Below are 25,416 nucleotides of genomic sequence, written 5' to 3'. Positions count from 1 at the left end.
CGTTCCTCCTAGATGGGGGGTGGGGGGGGTGGGGGAAGGGGGGGACGGGACGGATGGTCAGGGGGAAGAATTTGCTAGTTACAGTTTCCAAAGAAATATCCATGAGCTTTGCTCAGGCAACAGTTTATGTTTGGAGACACAAAGCTCTGATCACTTAAGTAGAGGTGTTACTGTAATGGATTTATGGGTCATTAATTCCTAAAAAACCCATGAACCTGGCTTGTAATAATGCCGTTTTTCAGTACTGGTAGAATTCTGAATTGTTACGATTTTGTATGATCCACACATTTAGTGATCCAAGTACAAATGATCGGCCACATGTCCCCCCAGATAGCTTTCTGGAAATTTCCTTTCCAAACCAATTTGTGAGAGTTTAATTACACTGACAATTCAGAGACCTAGAAATATAAGTCCAAAATTATTGCTGTCATAACAGCAGATCCAGTTAAATTCAGTCTTGAGGCTGTGTAGCACTATAGCATCTTTCTTGTGTTATAAGCAGAGGCTGAACATAAACTGCAGTTTAGGTATGTATGTTTAAAACCACATTTCTAGGTTTTATTTTTCCCCCCGCTGAAAATAATGACCATTGTTGATTTAGTGCAAAGCTGTATTTAAAAACATTGTATTGTACATCTTTTGCTATGTTTTGTCATTAATTTAAGCTCTTCTGTGGCTTTACTTAGACCACAGAGATAAAAAGAGATTATTTTGGTCTAAAGCTTTATGTCCCTTTCATATTGCTAACATAATTTTTAGTTCAAGGGATAAGAATTTAGAATAGTTAATTACAGATGGAAGGACTTTTCAAAAAAATGTGGTCAGTTGAAACTTATAGAATCTGTAATTCCTAAAGTTCATCATTTCACAGAATAAATCTTTTCTGTGTGTTCTGTAGTACTGTTAAGTATTTATTTGGAGAGTACAGAACAAATTCTGTCACATAGAGAAAATGTTATGTATAACAGCTGGTGGTTTGCACACTTGTTACATTAGCTATTGTAATCACACTGAATCTTGTGTGATTTAAGTTGCTCAATATGTTCAGCTGCATTTTTTATTTTATTTTAGGCATTTATTAGCCAAGTAACATCAGTTTGGCTTCCCCTGGCAGACACATATGCTACAGGATTTTATCTTATATACTTCCCATGGTTAGTTGGAATTCAGAAATACAGTGGATGCAGTTGAAACTGGCATATGTGTCTGTATGTCTTGAGCCAACTTACAGTTGACGTGTTATCTACCAAAGATAAACGTTGGAAGAGTCCAAGAATATATAATCTGTCAGAAAAAGCTTTTAGATTATTGAAGTAATTCCACCATACTAACAAAAAAGTCAGGCAGTAATGACTTTGGACTTAAAACTTTCAAAGGGCATGTAAAGTAATAATTAGGATTTGAAATAGGATCGTTCCTTCTAGTATACTTTCTCACTTCTTATTTTTTCTCCAGTTTAGTTTTACAGGCACACAAAAAGGAAGCCTTACTGACTTCCCTTGGAAATAGTTTCCTCAGTTTGCTATGTTTCCATCAGGAAGTTTGTTCAAAATTTCTTAATTCTATCTTATTGTCTGTGAAACTCCCCAAATATTTCCTTTCCCCATGCGATGGACCTTTTTTGTGTGTATACAAAACAGTAAATATTTATCTTTTAAAGTTTCTTCTTGTAAACAAGTCTTCTTCAATCCTGCCCAGGTTACTATGTGTCTGGTTTCTCTATGCATTTTCTAGATTGTGTGTGTATATGCCTGTGTCTCAGATGTTGTTTCATCTGGGTGTTCCCAGTCCGTTTCTCAAGCAGCATCTCATTTTGTTTACTGCCCATATTTCTAATATTTTTAATTCATCTGTATTTTAAATCTCTGACCTCAACAGTATGGTTTGTTTCCTCCTCACATTTAGTGTAATTTCAGAATGTAATTGTATTGCTGCTTAATGAATGTATAATGTTTGACCCATGTTACACACAGATTATCTCATGGAGCATCTGGCCACAGCTATATCAAGTTCACTTTAGAGTTCCCTTTTAAAACTTTTTACTTATTTTGCAGTTTGCAAGAGGCTCATGCCTTTGGAGTTAATGGTTTCACTAATACATACTAAGATATTAGAAAAGGTGTTTCTCATATCTATAATATTGTAAATATATGTAAATAATCACAACTTGTAATTTGGTAACTATATAAATATATATATCTTGTGCTATAATATATAGAAAGGAATGTACAATGCTAATCAGAAGATGATCAACGAGACCAACAGTCTTATGAGGTGTTTCCATTTGTAGCAGATGTTTTACCCATTTAAAAGAGAAGGTTTTTTATTATTTTTTCCCCTAGAGAAGTTTAACGAACAAAATTAATGCCTAGTAATTCTTTTTTGGGGAAGCCTACCATAAATAGGGTGATCTCAAGTATTCATTATGCTAAGGTCTCTCTGCACAAGGAAGACAGTGTTTCCTGAGTCTGGCTACAGGGAAATAAAACAGGTATTGAGTTGGTCCTTGCTGAGTGCTGTTCTATTCCCCATAGTAGCACTGATGCAGGATATCTAGCAGTGCCATTACGGCAAGTCTTACCTGCTGAAAAGAGCTTTTAGGTCCATTAGCAACCAAATACAAGAGAAAACAGAACTGGTATTGCTTAAAAAAATATGGAAAGCTCTGAACAGAAAATTCTGTTATCAGTCCTGTTTTTTTAAGCTTTACCGATTTGCTTTGGGTAATATAAGACACAAATCTAAACTAATAGCTCCAATTTTGTTTAATTCTATAACTGTCCTCTTTTCAGCAGTAGATCATGCCATCAAGAAAGGCTCCTGTTTCTGCAGATGCCACTAAGGCATCCAGGCATCCACAGTAACAAAAGACTGATTTAAAACTTTTATTTTTTCTCTCTCTTTTTTTTTAAATTGACAAATACTATGGATGATTAATGAGTCAAAATCAAAAAAAAAAACAAAACCAAAACAAAGAAAAAAGAGACCAGAAATTAGGTTTAGCTGGCAAACTTTTTTTTTTCATTTCATTTGATTTTTTGTTCTAAATTTATAGCGGTTCCACAAAGAAAGAGGGGTGATACCTCATGGTACAGCCATGCTGCTTGTGTTGCTCAGGAGGTGGATGTGAGGAGCAAAACAGGGGGCCAAGACTTGGAAGAGGCAGACAGCACTCATGTACCTAAGAGACCAAAACGCTCCAAGCAGATTTGCTGTCACTCGGAAATCTGAGTTAACTGAGTGGAAACCTGGGATTTTGAGGACCTGCCTACAGGGGCATAGTAGACAGGAAAAGTTGTGGATATATCTTGTTATACTTCTGTTGCAAGAAGTTATATTTCTATTTTATATTATACTGAAATTTGGCATTTTTCTGAATTTAAAAGACTTTTGAGCTTTTTTGGAGAGTATACCGTAGAAAAAAGATAAAAGCAGATCTGTCTGAATGCTCTGCCTGTCTTGGGGTCCCATCAGATGCTTATTGCTTTTTTTTGTTGGTTTGGGTGGGTTTTCTTGGGGGTTTTGAGGGTTCAAAGTTTGGTAAGCCTTCCTGAGAAAGCATGATTTGACACTGATGGTAGGGCTGTGGCTAAGCAGGAAGGAGAAAGCTTGGCCATCATGGCTTGATCTAATAAGGAAAACCTGCTACCTCGGCTCTTTCCTGTGCAGCGGCATCACTGTTCCTGCCAGCTTCTCTTAACTGCAGAAGGTGTAACGCTTTTAGATCTGCTCTCATTCTCAAGTTCATGTCTTGTTCCTCCCTACCTTATTCATTCTCTACCTGTCTCTTGTTCTGTTGTCGTTATGTTATAAGGAGTGATTTGCCTAGTCAAGATGACTTCTTTCGTACTGCTGCTGAGCCAGTGTTGATGAAATAGCTAAAAGCAGTGCCCAAAATAGCAGTGCAGTGCACAGGTATAGCTTTGTCAGACAAATTTGATTGTAATTACTGTATCTGTCCTTCTGTGGTGTAGTGGTGTAGTGGTACAAGTGAGACCCAGCACTGTGAACAAGAACTGCTCTTTCTTCCTCTGATGTATTTTTCTTTCTTCTTTTCTTTTTTTTTTTTTTTGGGGGGGGGAGCTGGAAATCAGAACAGACCTTAATAGCAACAGAACCAGCAATACCTTCAGCCACCTCAATTTTTTTTTCTTCCCAAATTGGAGGAAAGCAATTTTTCACCTTCAAGAACATGAAAAATTCAATCTCAGAATTCACTTCTCATCCTAAAGGCTCAGTGCACCAAGAGAGGAAGGAACAGGAATTTTGTTAAAATGGAAGTCTTGTGATTTGACATTTTCTGTGGTTTGACTGTTCTGCCTCCTTTTTTTCTGTACCCCTCTTTATAAGGAGGATTTCCAGTGGTAGTTGTTGCCATGGTACTAAGCAGGACGAGGTGTCTAGTCCAATCTTAAAACTATGTTTATTGTCGTATTATGAAAAATTACCTCTTTTGACAAGTCAGGCTTGTTTATGCAGATTTAATACAGCACCACTTCTCTTACTCCTAAGTGGAGAGCAGCTCTTCAGGTCATTCCCTGTGTGTCAAGGCAAATGTGAGCTTCAGCAGTGCTGGAAAAGCCTTAAAATTAGCTCTGTCCTTCCACTCCCTCGTTAGCTGTTCAAATGAACAAGCGCTTCACGCCCTGCCGAGCAGCTGATTGGCCTTGGAGGGAAGAAGCATCTGAAGCAGTATTAATGTTTCATTCAGAATCATGAGAACCAGGGAGGAGGGGAACTGGAGGATTCAAACCCCCAAATCAGTACTGCCTTTTATTTTGCCAGGCCCTGTTCTCTTGGGCAGCATCCCTAATTGTTTCCCACAATGGATTTCCTCTCTGGATGGTCTTGCTGACTTTGTGCGATATTTTTGCAAAGGGTAAATTTAAGAGTGTATAGAGAGAAGTTCAGCCCTCTCCCTTCCCTTCACTTTTCTCTCTCCGTTCTCTGTTTCTTCTCCCCAACCCTGTTAACAGCATCTAGTATGATGTATGCTGTATGGGAGATGGAGGAGCAAAGAAATGGTGCAGTCCCTCCATTCTCTGCTGTTTTCCTCTCTCCAGTCATCACTGCTGCATCAAGACCTAGTATGTTTACCATGTAAAAATCCATTCTTATTTTCTCAGTAAGCAAGATGGATCAGAAAGCTGTAAGATTAGTGCCTTAAAATGCTATCTCAAAGATATATGAGCAAACTGGATGCAGTGAAACAATCAGTAAAGGAGTGTAGTGGAATGCATGACAGATAAAACAGTCAGCCGCATCTGGGAAATACACAAGTCTTTGGACTTCAACAGTATAAAACACCCTAAGCTGTAAAAGAGGAGCAATCCTTACTTTTCTGTAGCAGCCCCAATAGTTTGAACCATGGTTGGCAGCCATCCCAGTGTATTTATTGCAATCATAACATCATTGGTGTTAAAAGAAACATCACCTCAAAGTGGATATTCACATAAGAACTTGGATTAATTGTAAATAGCACACACATGGCAGGGTTATTAAATCTGAGATGTTACCAATAAATAAAACCAGTTTTCTTAGGACAGGAGTGGAAAAAATGTTAGAAACGGAAGTGTTGCATAGCTACCCATGATTAACAAGGGAAGACCCCCTTTACAAGGTTTCAAGCAGTACTGTTCCCACTAAATGACAACAGATAGAGGCCAGGTCCTTAAGTACTTCTGAGATAAATATTAATATTGTTGAATTTAACAACCTGACTGTTGGATATTCTCTTACCCATTAATCTTTGGGGGGAAAAAAAGGGAAAAAAGCAAGCTTTTACAGAGCATTTCCTGACTCAGGAATTCAGTGAAAGGAACGATGCTGACACACTTGGTTCAAGGTAATGGGAGGACTTAGCCCTAGCTAAGGAGGACTGTGAACATACAAATTGGCATAGGAGATGTCTGGTTGTAAATCCTGTGAATCAGATATTACTCTACAATATGTTGATACAAACTTGTTTGATGCAGGGATGGTGTTTAGAGACAGTAGCATGGTTCAGTTGGCTGGAATAGATTATTAGTTGGGGACTGTGAAAACTAAGGCTCTTTTCTTTAACTGTGCCAGTCACTTGGGGTGTGATCTCGGAGAAATCTCTCAGTGCTGCTTTTCCCCTGCTCCTTCAGTTGCTTTTTCAGTACTGATATTCAGTTAAAATCCTAGCTAATCCCCTGTCTGTAATCAGCGGAGAAAGCAGGGCACGTCTCAAGTGTGATGTCAGTAAAGCACTGAGCAGAAAACTGCCTAAAAAGCAGCCAAGAGAAAACAGTGGGCCCACGACTTAAGTGGAAGGTAGCCTTTCTGAATACAGCGTGCTCTATTTTCATAGTGAACAAGCAACAAGAGCCTCTGCTTTGTTGGGGCCTCTCAGCACTTTACTCTTATAAATAATAAAAAGAATATATTTTCCTCCTGTGTAGGTTAGCAAATAGAAATGTGCCTCTGTTATCAGCAAGGAAGCCATAATTGAGAGGCAGAGATTTGATAGAATACACATTCAAATAGGAATAAATAAAAGCCTAAGGAAGATTTCAATATGTCTATTTCTGTGCTGGGCTTAATCTGAATGTTTAGCCATGGAATTTATTCATGATAGCTGTTTGCAAGCTTGGATTTATGTTTTCAGACGTAAATCCCACTCCACACTCTAGCCTGCATCTGACTGTGCAACAGTACTAACAGGGTAACTTCTAGTTATCTTTGGTGTATCCCATCATTTTGCTGTTTAGTGCTCCTTTTTCAGCATAGGAGTTCAAACATTTGCTTTTACAGCCTGGCTTGGATTGCAAATGCACATCTCTGCATGATACTGTTTGAGACGGAAACTGAAAGGACTATGATAATGGCAATCCTGAGCACATAGTTGTAGCAGCAATGCACAATACAAAGTATGTTTCTTGGAGGGAGAGGCCTTTTTAACATGCTCCCCTTCTCCCCTTTGCCACATACACACACAGTCGCTTGGGATTAAACTGTATTTTTATGGACTCAATTTACTTGATATTGAGGATGTATATTTGTTTATTAATTTCAGTATACCTCAGTGTGTATGTTTTGCCCATGTTTAGGAAACTTATAAAATGAATCACCCACCCCATACATCGAAGTCCTCTAGAGAAAGTGTTCAACAGTGAGGTAACTCTACTCAGCAACCCACTAACAGCCTGACTTGCACAAGTCTGGAAGTTTGGAACATGCAGCTATTACGTGCATGGTCCTTTTCCATTCTTCTTCCTTTTCCCCTTCCCTTTTTCTTCTTTTTTTTGTCAGTTTTTTTCTTAAGTGAATGAAATTCTACACTTACGAGTGATAAATTTTCTCTTTTCTTAACATTCACACTTTAGTCATTCAAAAAATGATTCCTTTTTCCTATATTCATCTGAGTTTCTATAATTTTGGGGCAAAGCGTAATCCTGCTGTCAGTCAGATTTAAAAGCTGCTAAACCAGAGCCACTAAATGTGATCTCATGACCTCTGTAGTACTACTTTCACTCAACCTCTAAGAACAAAATTTTCAAAGAAACACACATGAGTGAAGCTACTGTACCCCACTGAAGCTGAATGGGAATTGGATATATAACCCCTTCATGTATTTTTTTTACATCCAAGCCTTACGGTTTGTGGTTACATAAAATAATAAATGACTGCTTCTGTTCAAAATACTTATCCCAGTATTATAGCGATCCATTTGAAATGACCTTATCTCATTTATTTCGTTTTGCCGTACTGGAATAATAAATGTATGCTATAAAAAGCATAATTACAAGAATTAACAGATTCTATTTTAAAAATACAAGGACGTGATCAATTTTCTCCTCAATGCTATGCACTGTCAGCAGAAGTTAGAAATTTACAGTGTGAAAAGTAATCTTTGCTAACTTAGTAAGGCAAATAATAGGTTGTTAAATGTCAACCCAATGGTGGGATTAGTGTTAATTTAAAGGAAACAGGATCACAGACATGAAGGATGTATACGAGCACCTGATTCTAAAGAGAAGATTTAAGAAAATGTTCAGGTAATACAGTTTTAGCTATATTTTTTCATAATATAGTCAAACTATCAGAACTGTGATTATTTTTTATTAATCTCATTTTCATCATTTATTTGGGGGGGGGGGCATAATGGACCAGGATAAGCAGTAGAAACTGGTGGGTGACTTATCTACCTAAGAATGTTGGATGACAAAAAAGTACCAAGTGTTCAAAATAACTATCCTAAAATCATTCATCTGAAGTAGCTGAAAAATTATCACATCCCATCAGCACATTCCAGTTAGCAAGGGAAGTGGGTGGTAGCTGTCTCTGGGAAGCTGAGAAGAAACCCCCCTTACTATTTTTAGTTCCATTATTTTCTGGGCAAGAATAAAAAATGTGGCAACCAGAAGATGCAAAAACAGTGGCTAGACATTTACCATCAGTTTATTCTATTGTGTGTGTCTGTTTTTTTCCTTTAGAAGGAGCAGAATTCTTCAAAACGCAAGGAATTCCCCAGATCTGAGAGCAATCCAGCTGAGCAAATCCTGGGGGAGGAGAGAAGACATGAAAGCTGTGGCTCAGTGTTTCCACACTTTTCTTAAGTATCCCACTGCTGTGGTATTATGGTTTCTGGGAACAAGGGGCTGCTGCCAACATTTTCTTCTTTACACTCATTGTAATTCTGAGAGGGAGGTAAAGAAAGCAGTTGTTCTCCCCTTGGAACAGGCCTGAGGAAGAGCAGCTGTAAGTCTGCAAGAAAACCGTTGCAAAGCTGATGGTCCCTTCTCTACATCCCATTTGTTTACATACACCCACCTGGAGAGACTAGTGTATAACATGGAGGGTATATCACTGACTGTAACTGAACTAGTCTTAAAAAAACCTATGTTGTACCATGATTATAATTTCTCTCTCTGGTAAGGTTGTTTATCCTCTTTTTCTTATTTATTGCTTGAGTGAACGTTATACATTTGAAATTATGTTTTAGAAGAAGTAAGATACTATGCAACTGGTGGTATTTCACTGCAGAATAACCCCTGAAGGGCTTTGTAATCCCCTGGTGCTAACATCATCTAATAGTGAGCCAAATTGAATAAGCTCACTGCTACAAACGCAGCTTCATTCTGGTTTAGTTAGCATTGCCTAGTAATTAATTATTATTCCATATTTATGCTATCAATGACATCCAGAGGCTGGCCTAAACATGCTCAAGGTGCTGGCGGCAGCAGCAGCAGCAGTTTGTATATATATATATGTGGATATTTTGTTCTCCCTCTATAAATGTATGCTGCAGACTGTCTCTTAAAAGATTTGTTAGTAAGTCTTCCCTGTAGCTAAACACAACAAGACAGTACATGCTGGACATCAGTCAAAGAAGCACAGTGACACATAGCTCACTAATTACTATTAATGTTTACAGGATTTCGAATGTCCTAATTGGTGTTGGCGCTGAGAATGCAGTCTAGTAAATTGCTTGTCACCTTTGTTTTATCCTAGGTCTCATTGAGAATCTCATATGCAATTAACTGTAATAGCTATACTGTATTTATTCTAAAGTGCCCAATACATTATTGTTTTATTGTTTGGATCTCAAACCTGGGGAGTTTAATTGCTTACAAAAATACAGTTCAAAGTAAGGGGATCATTGTGGTGAGGGATTTTTTTCAGCATAGAAAAAAAAAAGTTAACGTAGGTCATGTTCCAATCTCATAGTCCTCCTGACCTTGAAATCTCACTAACTTCAGGGAGACTAACTTGTGTATGAAGACAGAACAGGTAAATCTACAATTACCAACTTGTGTGGCACAGCGAGAGGAGTTATTTGCTGCACACCGTTCTGGTTATAGGACTGAATGTCCCTGTTGTGATGCTGCCAGCAGTGAAACTTGAGCCAGTAGCCAGTTCAAGGCACGCATCAGACAAGCCTAGGGCACTAATTGCAGGAGGACCCTGCATCCACATTGCTGAACCCCGGGGTTCCTTCAGCCTTGGTTCCACCAGGAGGAAAACTACTTCAAACAGAGCCACCAGCGGTGTGTCTCACCCAAGCGAGTGCTGCCAGGCTGCAAGTATAGGTTCAAGGCAAAACTGTGGCAAAAAGAATCCTTCCCTCTCCCTCCTCCAATGCTAAAACACTAATGTGGACACATCCTATGTTATTTAGGAAGACTCCAGCTAAAGATGCTGAAACAAATTGTTCTGCTGTCTGTAAGACAGGGCAATTGTTTTCTGCATATGGAACTGTCCAGTAATTCTTGAAAGGAATAGGTTTCCTCCGCATATTCTAGTTTACAAAGTAGAAGAAGCACTGAACTGCTCACATGAATTCATCTGCTCGTTTAGCCTGGCAATATTTTCTATTTAAACAGCCAAAGATCTGGAATTAACATGGACTGTCTAGAAACCTCAATAAAAGAAAGTGGTTTGCCAAGCAGCAGTCTAGGACAGCAGAAGTGAAGCCCTTCATACAGATAAAGGACAGGAAATTTTCCTTCACAAGGATGGAAAATTACATTGTCCCCTGGTATCACCCAGGGTTTGGATGTTGGGGCACAGGTCTGTTTTTCAAGTTTAGACTGACAGCACCTGCTCTTTTCATTTCATAGTGGATTGTTCAAGGAACAGCTATTGATGTCTCCTTGCTGTACTTGTTAAAGCAGAGGATACTCTTTAGTTCCTCATATTAAGAAACTAGCTGTTCTAATTTTTCTGGAGAAAATAATTTCAGGAGATAAGATACGGATCTAGCTAAATTAACTTAATTAAAGAAAATGCAAATCCAGTAGAATGAGAGTGTAGATTCTACTTGCTGCAAGCACAAAATCTCTCCAACAGTCTGAATATGATAAATAATTACAATAATTGTACATCTAAAATATTAGAAATATCTTCTATCAGAATGCAGGATGAAAACAAGAGACTATTTGATTGAATTTATTTTACCTACTGCAAGTGCAAAGACAAGCCTAAATATCATGGACTGATTTGAAGCACATTCAAACTATTTTAGAGCTTACTTTTAATCCAGTTAATTATTTTGCTATTCTCCATTCAATTAATTATCAGATTAAAGTTCTTATATAATATGTAGAATGGTGTTTTGATAATAAAAGATTATAAAAGAAATATTGCAGAGTTTGCTTTAGAAGAAAGCATAACAAGATTTAAATCTGCAGAATCCCGAGTTAAAAGAGGCTATTAACTGTGACAGCAATTACATGCCCACGTACATATTGCAAGAAGACAGCATATATTACATGGGGCATGGAAAACCTATATGGAAGCTCCCATATGGGAGCGCTATGACCAGGACGGGCAGCCAGGGCGCAGGGTGGTGGCTGGTGCAGGAGAGCACACAGGGAGGGAAAAGCGCCAGTAGGCCTCCATGGATGTGTAGGGAGCTTTTGAACAAACTCGGACACAAAAAGGAAGCTACAGAGGGTGGAAGCAAGAGCAGGTGGCCTGGGAGGAGTACAGAGAAGTTGTCCAAGCAGCCAGGGATCAGGTTAGGAAAGCTAAAGCCCTGATAGAATCGAATCTGGCCAGGGACATCAAAGGCAACAAGAAAAGCTTCTATAGGTACATTGGCGATAAAAGGAAGACTAGGGGAAATGTGGGCCCTCTCCAAAAGGAAACAGGAGACCCAGTCACCCGGGAGATGGAGAAGGCTGAGGTATTCAGTGACTTTTTGCCTCAGTCTTTACTGGCAAGTGCTCCAGCCACGCCACTCAAGTCGCAGAAGGCAAAGGCAGGGACTGGAAGAATGAAGAACCGCCTGCTGTAGGAGAGGATCAGGTTCGAGATCATCTAAGGAACCTGAAGGTGCACAAGTCCATGGGACCTGACGAGGTACATCCACAGGTCCTGAGGGACTGGCGGATGAAGTTGCTAAGCCACTATCCATCATATTTGAGAAGCTGTGGCAGTTTGATGAATTCCAACAGACTGGAAAAGGGGAAACATAGATCCCATTTTTAAAAAGGAAAATAAAGAAGACCTGGAGAACTACAGGGTGGTCAGCCTTAACTCTACCTCTGTGCCCAGCAAGATCATGGAGCAGATCCTCCTGGAAACTATGCTAAAGCACATGGAAAACGAGGAGGTGATTGGTGACAGCCAGCATGGCTTCACTGAGGGCAAATTGTGGCTGACAGATTTGGTGGCCTTCTACAACAGCGTTACAGTGTTGGTGGATGAGGGAGGAGCAGCTGACGTCATCTACCTGGACTTGTGCAAAGCATTTGACCCTGCCTCACATGACATCCTTGCCTCTAAACTGGAGACACATGGATTAGACAGATAGGGAATTGGCTGGATGGTCTCACCCGAAGAGTTGCAGTCAACTGCTCAATGTCCAAGTGGAGACCAGTGATGAGTTGCGTTCCTCAGGGGAAGGGTGCCATTTAACATCTTTGTCAGCAACATGGACACTAGGGTTGAGTGCACCCTCAGCAAGTTTGCTGACAACACAAAGCTGTGTGGTGCAGTTGACATGCTGATAGGAAGGGATGCCTTGACAGGCTGGAGAGCTGGGCCCATGCAAACCATATGAAGTTCAACAAGGCCAAGTGCAAGGTCCTGCATGTGGGTCAGGGCAATCCCAAGCACAAACACAGGCTGGGCAGAGAATGGATTGAGAGCAGCCCTGAGGAGAAGGACTTGGGGGTGTTGGCTGACAAGAAGCTAAACATGGCCCAGCAATGTGCGTTTGCAGCCCAGAAAGCCAGCCATATCCTGGGCTGCATCAAAAGAAGTGTAGCCAGCAGGTCAAAGGAGGTGATTCTGCTCCTCTACTCTGCTCTCATGAAAGCCCCCTGGAGTACTGTGCTCAGGTCTGGGGCCCCCAGCATAAGAAGGACATGGATGTTTTGGAGTGAGTCCAGAGGAGGCCACAAAGGTGATCAGAGGGCTGATCATCAGAAGCACCTCTTCTATGAAGACAGACTGAAAGAGTTGGGTTGTTCAGCCTGGAGAAGAGGCTCCAGGGAGACCTTACAGCAGCTTCCAGTACCTAAAGGGGGACTACAGGAAAGCTGGAGAGGGGCTTTTTGAAGGGCATGTAGTGATAAAAAAAGGGGTAATGGCTTTGAACTGAAAGAAGGTAGATATAGATTAGATATTAAAAAAAAAATTCTTCATTGTGAGGGTGGTTTGACACTGGCACAGGTTTCCTAGAGAAGCTGTGGATGCCCCATCCCTGGCAGTGCTCAAGGCCAGGCTGGATGGGGCTTGGAGCAGCTTGGTGTAGTGGAAGGTGTCCCTGCCCATGGCAGGGGGTTGGGACTAGGTGATCTTTAAGGTCCCTTCCAACCCAAATCATTCTATGATTCTAAGACTACTGCAAATCTTTACTGTAGGAATCATTAAAGAGTGTACATAAATACCACTGTTTGGATTTTCTGCTTAGATCTTCCAGCACTGTTATATCTATCAAAACTTATGTTTTGGGGTTTTATTACAGATGTTGATTGTAATTGGGTTTTGTGGTATTTCAGGCTTTTTGGGACCTACTCTGAAAAAAAAGATTATTTTGTTTTACAACCTAAGAATTGATGTTTAGCAGTCTCTTTATGCTGGAGAGTATGGTGACATGGCTTTTCAATTGTCTGTACCACTTCCTTTCTGCAAAGGTCTGTTCATTGTGTCAGTTGTACTTTACATGTTGGCAATATGCCTACTGTCTCACAGAAAGCAGGTACATTTGGAGAGATGACAGCTTTCTCTGAACTCAGTTATTTAACTAACTCATTTATGACTAGATTATTTGAAAAAGCTATACCATCTGGTTGGTGGTCAAAATCTTGCTTGTGTGCTAAGCAATGCTTATTAAACTCTGCATTCTTTCTATTTAGTTTCATTAATAGTTTCACTTTTCTACTTTGTTTCACTGTTAATTTCATATTGTTTCACTAGAAGTATCTGGAAAGTTGCTATACACAAAATTAGAAGTGAGAAGATCCAGGTTCCATTTTTAACTTTTCAACAGATTTACCCAATTTCACCTTAAGCAACTATGCTGTATCTTGGTTTCTATTGCCTATTTGTAAAAAGACATTTAAATAACCTTGACATTTATAGAAGGAGGGGAAAAGCTACTTAGGTGATAAACAGTTTAATCATTGTGATAATTTAACAGCTTTGTTCTACAAGCTACTTGGTAATGTGGGTAGAAAAAACTACAAACCATTCTTCAGATTTCCATTAGGGTTTCTAAACACATTTGTTGCACTGTTTACATTCCATTAACATTTTTCAGATCCAGATTTACTCCCAATGGTTTTAACCGTGTATGTCCAGACACTCAGAAAGAAAACATGGAAAACTGTAATGCTTTCATGAATAAACCTTGATTTTTTAAAAAAAATAATTTATTCATCCTATCAACAATGGCAACATAACTGATTAGTTAAATAAAGACAGCAGGTTGTTGTTTATGTCTGAGATAAATGGTTAAAGCTGTTAAATAGAGAAAAAATCTGAAAAAAGCTTGCAAATTTCTCTTTAAAATCTTTTAAATTGCTTCTTTCTCTTAAAAATCTGGATTTACATTTCTTTACCCATTCATATGATATTTGAAATTACTGAAGGAAACTATTTATTTTGACTGGACATTCTTGTCATCATCCAAGAGGGTGAGAGGCATACTGCTAGTTGATGGACAGGAATGATGACTGCATCATGCATCAGAGAGGCAGTCTAAAGACTTCAACAAGAAAGGTGTCAGACGACCCCTTATTTTAATCACTCCTGAATAGTTACAGTCTTGGGCATACACTAAGCCTGTATCTAGCTGCTATTAAAAATGAGGGTATCGTAAGTGCACAGAAGATTTATTTTTGTAATTCTGGGGTCACAGTGATGAGTCATCAACTGATGACTTTTTCATAGATTCATGGAATAGAATCATTTAGGTTGGAAAAGTCCCTTAAGATCATCCAGTCCAACTGTTACCCCAGCAGCACCAAGTTCACGGCTAAACCATGTCCCTAAGCACCACATCTACATGTCTTAAATGCCTCCAGGGATGGTGACCTGTATGATCAAGGAGAGAAGCTTGCATTTGGCAATGCTTTCTCACACAGTCACTCAAAAGGGATCAAGGTCCCTACAGTAAACTGTGGCTCCAGCCTTACAGATCTGAGAGTTGTTGTTCCCCTCGATATCTATTTTACTCGTCAGAGCTCAGTAATTTTTTAAACATCAGAGCCCTAGAGGCAGTATGATATATTAAGCTTATGTCAGTGGTCATTTTCTACCAATGTAATATATACTTCAGAATCTTAGCTTTCCACCTATGCTGATATATTTTAGACTTATGATGTACATGTGTGAGTGTGTGTGTCGGACAGGAGGGATGAAGTGAGGGAGAACAGAAAGCAGAGCAGAAACCTCTGAACATACAAAACAATGTAAATCAGTCTGGAGCCATCTGTCCGAGCCTGCAGTGTTTGAAAAATGGAATGTATGAACTTTAATGAACTTATCATTGAGGGAAATAGATCAAAATCTTTGGGATGTTTTTAAAATATTAACTGTTGATTTTGTATTTGCTGGACAATCTTAGATGCATTGAATTAACATACTTCTTTGCAGTGGTTGATACTAGTAAATAGGGTTCAACAGGCAGTCATTGCTATAAATGACTTGTATGAAGTGTAAGAGCTTCTGATTGTTCCACTGACCTCAGGGTTTCCAATACTCACAAGTAGATGTTTCCTTATTTGCATAAAAAGGCTCATCGTGTTTCTTAAATATCTAAAATAAAACCAATTCCTGCTTTTCTTAGGTGCAAAATGCACCATGAGGTCCCTTGCAGCTTTTGAAACTTCCAGACAGATGCAAAGCTAATGTATTCAGTTAAGTTACTATCAGCCTTAAATCCCTGAAATGCTGAAGTGTTAGTAACTTGACCTTTATGTCAAGATGAATGAAAAACAAATTAACTTCTGACTGCGCAGGCCTTTCTGAAGGGTTGTGTTTGTTAAAAAATGTCTCTGTTTTTACATATAGGTGCAAGGGAAAAATAAGCTGTTTTCCTTAAAATCTGAAACATCTTAGTCTCAATAGTTCCCAGAATTTCTAGCCTTAATGAACTAGTTATTGATATTGTTCTTTGGAATTTATGTTTTATTATAATCTGATTGTTTCTATAGCACACAGCTATGGGTACTGCTGACAGGAAGGTACAAGAGGGACTGGCAAATTCTGTCGTTAGCAGCACAACAGGCTATAGCAAGCTTTCTTCTTTGTGCCTTGTCCCCCACCTTTCTCCTCCTAAATATTTGTTTTCCCTGTGAATCTAACAGGTTCTCAGAAACTCCTGACCTTTCACAGTAACTGATTTGTTGAGCATGCTCCTTTGACCATGTGGTAGGGCCATGTTTCTCCAGGTATAACTCTGTCCAATTTTACCCAAGGAATTTAAGGGCACATTAATCACCAGTCACTGGCAACAGTTTATATCACATCTGTGAACTCTGACAGCTAGATTTTGGAGAGTAGCAATCCCATGGTTGCTTCACTGATGCTGAAATGCGCTGTTCTGATTGATGATCTTCTTGAATTTTTCTTTTTTTTTTTTTTTTAATCTATTATAGCTCAACACAAAAATGCTTAGATCAGCACCTGTAGAGAGTATAGCCCTGAATTTATCTTTACAGTCAACTATAGTACAGCAAGCTGCCTGCCAGTTTGCTATTCGGGTGGGAAAGCCACATATTTGGATGCTTCCTGCGTAATATGGAGGAATTCTGACAAGCCTCAGAAAGTAACTTGGCCATGAAGATCATTACCACCTTTCTCAATTATCAAAACTTCAATGCATTCATTTCTGAAACCCAGTGCACAGTTTGGGTACACTCACAGAACAAGAGGATTAGACTCTACCGCTTTCCTCTCAGTAACAAATATTGATCAGGGCAGGCCCATTAATCTGGGATAGGTGGGCATCTGTCACTACTACAGGGTGTTGAATATTTGCTTTGTTGGTCATCATTAAAGTGTATCAGCTTTCCTCTCCGTAAAACTAGTTAAATACAAGAAGAAAACCCCCTCAAGCTGTCCAGTTTCAATTTTACATTCACAACTAAGTACAACATAAAATTATGTCACTCATAAGAAAACTTCAAAGAGTTCTTGCAACTAGTTCTTTTTACAGATTCCCTTTAATATAAGGAATGTCTTGCATGAGTTTACAATTACACCCGGGAAAGCAGAAATCCAGTTATGTTCAATTCTTACTCAAAGCATACATTATTTAATACAGGGTTTGCAAAAGTAAGCACATTGAAATTCTTTGTATTTGGATTTGCCAAAATTAGGGAGGCTTCCAAGAGCATCTCAGGTTTAAAATAATCACTTTCTAAGAATGAAAAAGCAGAAGTGCAGTCTGAATGATAATTTTTTATCAAATCTGTTTCTCAATTCTATTTTTTAGCTGTTACATTTTTAAGCCACTTCACTTTAGATTTCTCTTGAGTTTCTGCTCTTAGTTTCTCTGTTTTCATATCTGTTCTACAGTTATCTTTTAGACAGTATTTTAGAGACAGGATTTCCAGAATTACTCACTCGTAAGTCTGTAGAAGCTTTGAACTCATTTCTTTTGCTCTCTGGAAATGAAAAGGAGTGTGAATGGGAAAGAAATGTATTCCAAATATTTTTTCTAACAGTAAATTCATAGTAAACTTGATCTGATTATAAATTACTAATTCATTATCTTTCATAATAGTAAATATCCCTGTCAGTAACACTTCCATCACACCCTACTACATATGGATCAGACCAAAAAGCTTCATTTATAAAATGGGAACCCTACGTTCACAAAGAACAACAGATACATAATACATTTACCATGGGTGATTTTCTGAAATACTTTTTTTGAAAAATCTGAGCACTACAGTGCATCTGGCTCGTCATCTGAGAAGGATAAATGCTTTCAAAGCTGTCTTTACTTCCTTTTCCAATCTCCCTCCTAAAAGAAAATATCAGGCTATTTGATCAGTTTAAGATGCTAGTGGTTTGTGACAGTTTACTTTTCAGGAAGAATAATGAGTAACAAGTCCAGAACAATCAGTTAATATGAAGAAGTCCTAACCAGAACAGTTTGAGAATATTGTAAACTATCTTTCTAGTCTATTATTATGTAGGGATGACAGTGCAGCCACTCTGGGAGAGGGGGGGGGGGTGAAGGGTGTGGGCAAGAGCAGCCAAACTGAAAAACAGGTATAAACATCTCATTATGTTCATGCAGGTCAAGATAAGTAATAAATTTCCTCTTTATCCATATCACTCTATGCAGGCTACTTTCCTGAAGTCCCTTGTGAGGTTTAAACACTTGGGGTAACCTTTTTATGATCTGCCAGTATAAAGAAAGAAAATGAATTTTGGCTCTTCCTTAAATGTAAAGCAAGGATTGTAAATATTGAACCACTGTGATGTGCCAAACTCTCATAATATAGACTTAAAGTAGCTGGATTTGAAAAGGAAGCTAATGAAATAATTGACCTAATTTCCATTCCTTTCTCCTTTTAAGGAGAAACCTGCACAAACTGCCCAGAAGAGTAATACTGTCTTCTTATTTCTTACGTATTTATTTCCTAAATGAAATAAATATATATTCATATACTTCATTCCAAAATGAAGAAAGTAAGGTTCAAAAATAGACAATGTTTTTAGTTTAATCAAAATTAGAAAGGCTAATGGTTTCCACTGAGCTTCAGAGAATCAAAGGGACAAGTAGCCAATTGGTACATTGCTTACTTCCAATAGAAGGATGCTTCCAGTAGAAAAGAAAATGGAAGTTTGAAAGAAAAGGATATATAGATTTGTTCTAGAACTATATAAGTGATGCAACTCCTACCTATTAATTTCAATGAAATAATTATGGCTAGTTCTGTGAAAATATTTTTTCATCATATTACATCATATTAATCGCATTATAGATGTGTATGTATATGTATATATATATATATACGTACATATGTCTTTAGATATGAATGTGAAACTTAAATTTTGCTAAAGCTCAAACAGCCCTTTAAACACTGTAATGGTCTGTCCACATCTCCCATGTCCTTTAAAGTAATTTCATTCCCAAATTTTCCAATCAAAAGAAAGTCATTCAATGAAACATTTATTTCTTTCTACTTTTTTTTTTGTTTTTCCTTGTAAGGATTGTGCATTAAAGGGGATCAAAATTAAAAGGAATTTGTTATAAATATGCAGAAAATATTGCTACTTCATTATTATGTTTCATAACGTATCTCTATAACTATTGTTTTGAGCACTTTGGTACAATGTTACTGCACAGTTTTATACAAGTGGGAAATTAAATGCTTATCTGTTATTTCTGTTGGTGCTCTCAAATGCTTATTTACTATTTATTGCAACTTACTGGGCTTTCAAGGACTGTAATGGAATTTAAAGCTTACTGGCATGGTTTAAGCAAGCTGCTTGCTCTTCTTCCATAACCAGCGGACTTCCTGCTGCTGGCTATATATTGCAGAAATAAAAGGCTATTTCTCTTCATTATTATTCATAGGGTCATAACATTCAAGATTAATGTGTGCTCTGATGGCTTATTCATGAAAATGTTCACAAATCTTGAAAGTTTCATACTTTTTAACACACACAATTTGTCCAAAAATTTCTACTAAAAAGAATGGTTGTTCTTTGTTCATTCTTCATCATTCATTTCTCTATTAAAACCTTTCATTTTTCCAATGAGGGAACCTACACAGTATTTGCCAGAAGTGACTAGTCACTTTCTACAACTAGGTGAGAAGTTAAATTCTTCAATAACCTGTTGAACTACTATTTTTCATTTCCTAAAAAAGCACCAGGATAAAAAATTGCAAATGATGTTAGCAACTCAGTTGACTTTGTGAATGATCCTGCAAGAAATAGAAAAGTCTAAGTGTATCATATTATTTATCCTAACCAGGTAGTTAATCTGATTCTATTTAACATACCCCAAGAAGTAGCTGGAAAAGTGGGTGGGTGGAAATATGCATTGCAGGTCTTAACTACAGTCGTGGGAACTGTAGCTCTTGCAAAGCACAGCTCCTCAGTTTTAGCACTATGAAGGACCTAACAGGCCTGACAGTCACCGAAATGTATACCCCAAAAATTTCTTTCCCACTCAGCATGTCCCCAGCTTCTCCTTTTAGCTAACAAGCTACAAGCGTGTCTCAAATGCCAAATGGGTTTTAGAAGATTTGCTATTCATTTGCTCCAGCTACATCTCCTGTCGTGCAAATGTAGCACCCTAACTGATTCTGCTTAACAGGATGAAACAGAGCCGCTGAGGCCATCTCCATGTCACGTTACCCACAGAGTACTTGACAACCTGGCACGGTATCGTTAACTGGTGTCCTCTCTTCTGTTATATTGTTATTTATGCATGTTTTCCAGATTATAGTATATAGTATTTTTTACCAGCTATTTGAAGACCAAATGTATACAGTAATTTTGCATATTTAATCAGCTGTGCAAAGTATGTATTCAAAGAGAATATGGTAACAACCAGAAAAAAACAAGTATAAGGCATGGGAACTTGGATGAATCTTACTACAGTTAAGTATATGTAGTCACAAAAAAATTTATTTTCTACTATGCTTTGTTTGTATCCATGTTGCTTGTGAAACAGAAGCTTCAGTTTTCACAAGAGGAACAACATGATTCTTTGTCAGTAGATAACCACTGCAAGATGTCAGAAAGAAAAATGCAAGCCCTTGAACATATGACTCCTCTCCTGTCTTTAAGAACCACTGTTCACTCAGCCAGCTGTCTGACTAGTAAAGACATTTTTTGTCACTTACAAACTCTAGCAGAGTATTACATGTCAGCTAAGTTGTCAAGGGAATTTGCATTTACACAGACTAAATATATTAAGAGGAAAGACTTGTGGCAACAAAAAGAAATTCTTCTTGGAACAAGTTTAATTTATTGGATTACAGATGTTAAGCTTTATCATAGAGACTGATCAGTTTTCTTCAGCAAGTGTACTTTTAAGTGTTGTGCTCACATACAATTTTGATTGCAGTTAATAAGCTACCTCAATATGAGGTCACCTCACCTGAATTACTAGCAAAATATTCTGTTTTCATAATTTTTCTTCTTAGTAAGCAAAACTAAAATCTGTTGCTACAAAATAAAAAAATATTTTGCTATACTTTGAGTCCTTTTTACCTGTTTATGAAAGTCCATGAACAATTTTTTTTTTTCTGAAGGCTCTAATTTTGTGATCTTACCAATAGATTATGATGTCAATCTTGTGTCAATTTTGAATTATATCACAGCAATTGCTGCTGGAAAAATATCCTCAGCAAACAAATCTCTATTGCTTGTGCACTTCTGTGGTGAATATTTTGCATGATGCTTTAGTAATTCTGATTTCATATTGAAATTGTGCTGTGGAATTTATGTAGATTTAAACTAATTTTAAATTATCTTGGTGAAATCCTAGGGTTATGTTTCATTGATCTAGTTCTTTTATGAAACTTAGCTCATTTTAAGCAATACTTGGAGAAAACATTACACAAATTTGTAACCTAAGCAAAGCAGCTGAAGAGAAAGCACACACTGATAAACCAGAATTCATAACACTATTTAGGAAGAAAAAAATATGCAAGAGGATTAGAACAGGGTCTTAACCAACACAAGAGCTACTCATATCCTAAGGCCTACCTATAAGATGTAGAACACACAACTTGGAAAAAACGTCACTAACAGCTACTAACAGCCTCAAATACTCGTAAAGCCCAGTTACAGTACATTTTTAGACCACGGAAAATGTTATTACTATATGAAACCCTGACACTGATCTCACTTAGACCTGTTCTGTTGTTCCACATTCATAAATTTCAGGGTCAGACAGACAAGAGTTGGAGTATGTAAGTGTAATAAAAATAATATAATCTGAGATTCACTCCCTTGGGTTTTCAGCTACCTTACTTTAAAGAATTTCCCAGAAAGTTTCTAAACACAGTGTTAAGGATAATTAACTGTGTTCAGTAATATTTCACAGAAGAATATATTAGCTGAGAATTATTCCTTTGTCTCGAGTCTTTTGCAAAGAGACACCTTTCATCTTGAACAAGTGCCAGCTATGTTAATTAAGAAAAACTTGTGAAGCACAAATGAAACTACACTGCAATATTAGGTTAAAACAGCTTCACTAAGTACTTTAAAAACTTATCCTAACAACACTTCTCTGGAAAAAATACTTTACAGCACAATTACAGAGCTGAATTATGGCTGACCCTCCATAGATGTATTTGCATGAAAGGAAGACAATTAGATTTTCAAAAGCACAGCTAGGATTTCAGCAGTAGGCACTGATGTTTCCATTGTTTTTCAAGAAGTTAGCTGTATAACCACTTCATATTCCTTAAAATCTCCCCCTAAGCAACAAAAACTTAATGAAAGGAAGAACATTTTTTCTCAGGAAATGACAACTTGAAATTACCATTGAATTTGGACAGAATCCTATTCACAAAGATTGACTGGTCTGTCCCAATACATCCTAAAGTCTAGTAGCATAATTGTTCATAGTGAGTTAATTTTATCATTTTACTTGAATGCCTTTTGGAATTTGTTGGTTTAAAATCAGAAAAGATTGCTTGTATTGGGCTAAGAATATATGTATTGCAAGATTTTAAATTGCTAAGATTTATTTCACTTCTTGCTAGCCAAACAACACCTAATAGATCCATATGTATATTACAACAATGCTGGAATGTCCCTTTAATATTTTAAAAGTACATGTTTTTAACCAGAAATTTGGGCTTACTTTCTAAAGAATACATTATTCATTATCAACATGCCATTATACTGTCCAGGTATTGACATGCTGGAATTTTGGAGCTCAAGTCATGTTGCAACCATGATCAGGAAGGTATAGTTGTGAAATTTTGACTTGAATTCTTAGCTACATGTCAAGATATTTGGCTGGCATTGTGGTTGCACCAGGGAAGAGATCAGTGCAAGTACTTGTGTGTGGCACAGAGGCCTTCCTTGTGTTCATGAGATTCTCCATTGCAGAGCATAAAGAGCTTGTATGAATGCAGAGTAGGTATAGAAAGCAGATATATTAGTTAGCCACTAATGGAACTGGCCAAATGCTAAATGTCAGCACAGAGGATCATCAAAAACACGGCAAAATGTACACAGTGAATTTATATGTTGCAATGCTACTGAAAAAACCCTGTTTTTTCTGAAACAGTCAGCACCATTCCTCACAGCTTCCAAAGCCCATGCCTGCCTGTAAACTGCTTAGACTTGCCTGCACTTTGATTCACAGTTGCAGTTTAGACTTACATCAGATACTGCTCTGGAAAACATGTTGCTCTAATTCTTGCGAAAGCAGAGTAAATTGAGAAGCAGCTGGATTTTTGAGGAACACTTTCTGTGCTGTAGATCTCTGATTTTTGTAAGGACAAACAAGACTTACCCTGCTCTCATTACAAAGCAGAGGAAATCACTGGCATCAGATGAGTACTGCTACCACATGGGAATACAGATAAACAGGCTTAGGAAAACTGAGACATCTGGAAAGATGGAGTAAAAATTATACAGAAAACACAGTATGTAACAGTACAAACGGCTAAAGTAAAAGCAGCTCCAGGACACAGCCAAAAATATCTTCACTTGAGACTGCACTCACCCCAGCTATTCACACTGGATCTGCCCAGCTGCTGAAAACTGCCAGCCAGCTCTGCAGTGTATGAAAATGAGTGTGTAATGAAAGGTAACAGTTTGGAGCACAGCCTTTTAGCCCCACTGTCTTTCATAGAAGTAAGACAGATACATGACTGTCCCTTAGAAGTCAGAAAGAAGTAAAACCAAGATGAAAAACAATCCCTTCTTACTCTGTGACTTGGCAAGTTACCTGAACTGTGTATTACCCAGCTTCTCTGAATGTAAGCTGTGAGATAAGCGTACTCAGTGTTATGTTACTTAATGCAGAGGTATATTATAAAAGCCCTTCAAGTTCTCCAAATGAGCATAGTTCATATTGCTCTCATGTGTTTTTTCTCATGATGTCAGTTCTCTAGATGACTGTGTCCTCTGGTAAAGTCATCCTCAAGGTAGGGGATGTTGGTCTACCTTTCAAATTGTTCCTTGCCTTCACATGTCCTTGGCATCAGGCAGTGTCCAGTTCTCACCTTGTAATATTCTGACTGGTTCTGACAACTCCCAGATTCACATTTCTTTTAATGCTGGATCATTTACTTGAATCAGTTTTTTAAAAATTGACCTTTTCGCAGACCTCTGACATATTTCCTTTCTCCCCAGGGAACCCAAGACAAATTGCCTTATTCTGAAGGTGTTTCACTACTGGACCCCAGTTCCTCTGTTTTTTAATCAAATTGAGAGGTTGTGCTCTGCCTCCACTGCCAGACTTGTTTACCAGTAAATATTCCAAAAATATCAAGAACCACCATTCTACTTTCTCTTAAATTGCCTTTTATGCACGGGAGGAATTTGTTTAATTAATTTCAGCTCTGAAACTCTTTGCTATAATTCCAAACAGCTGCTGTGCTGTCCCTAGTGTTAATGAGTTTTGTCTTCGTATGACTGGGAGAAGGACAGAAAGGGCCATGCTGGCAAAAATTGGTTAAAATTGGTTTTCAGCATGCAAAATAAACTGGACAGCTCCTGAGTGAAACTGATTGCAGTGTCACCCTCTCCTCTCTGTAGAAATTTAACCTGTCTGGCCAGTGAGAATGAGACTCACAGCAGGGGCAGAAGGTATTGACTTTTTGAAAAATATTCCTCTTTTTGTTTTTCAAATTGACTGAGGCAGTTTCATCTGAATTGTCATTCTTAAATAATTGTCCTAGAAGGAGCAGTACATTTCAACCTCATGCCATCCTTTGAAAATTTAGGCTAGCTTTTAGCTAAAGAGATGCAGCCTGACATTCTGAACCTACACACAGTGTGAAAAACTGCTTTGATCAGGCTGTGCTTATAATTTAAGGCAGTAAAACAGAATTCCTACTAATTGTATTTAAGGCATGATGTACTGTATAATCCACTAAGAAACTTGTTTCAAAAACACGGTAACCATAAAAACAGCTGTTCCAATGAGTCATTTTCCCAACATGCAACTTAAAGCAAAACAGAGAAAAAGCCTCTCCCAGTTGTAACTTGTTTGTGTTGATATTATTATGGAGTAGGATTAATGCTAGGAATGTGGGGGAAAACAACAAAAAACTCTTCTCCACATTTCCTTTTATACCAGAAGTTTGAAAACAGGGAAAAAAACTTTTAGAGTTAAAAACCAGAAAAAAATCAGTTTTGAAAAAATATTGGTACCTAAACTAAATTATTAATAACAAGCCATGTATTGGTAGTCCAAAATAATTTGCAAAGTTAAGAATGAGTCTAAGATTAGAAGGAAGTGAATTAAAAGAAGATACTTAGTTGAATACCAAA

General features: G+C 37.9%; 1 protein-coding gene across 3 annotated transcripts in view; it reads left to right on the top strand.

Annotated features, from left to right (window-relative positions):
* SYT9 (synaptotagmin 9) overlaps window positions 1-25,416 on the top strand; it is a 72,299-nt gene that overhangs the window by 7,622 nt on the left and 39,261 nt on the right. The window lies entirely within an intron of this gene.

The sequence above is a fragment of the Falco naumanni genome, chromosome 10 (genome assembly GCF_017639655.2).
Source record: "Falco naumanni isolate bFalNau1 chromosome 10, bFalNau1.pat, whole genome shotgun sequence".
Lineage (NCBI taxonomy): Eukaryota > Metazoa > Chordata > Aves > Falconiformes > Falconidae > Falco > Falco naumanni.
The sequence above is the reverse complement of the archived record's forward strand: the minus strand, read 5'-3'. Positions and strand labels throughout refer to the sequence as shown.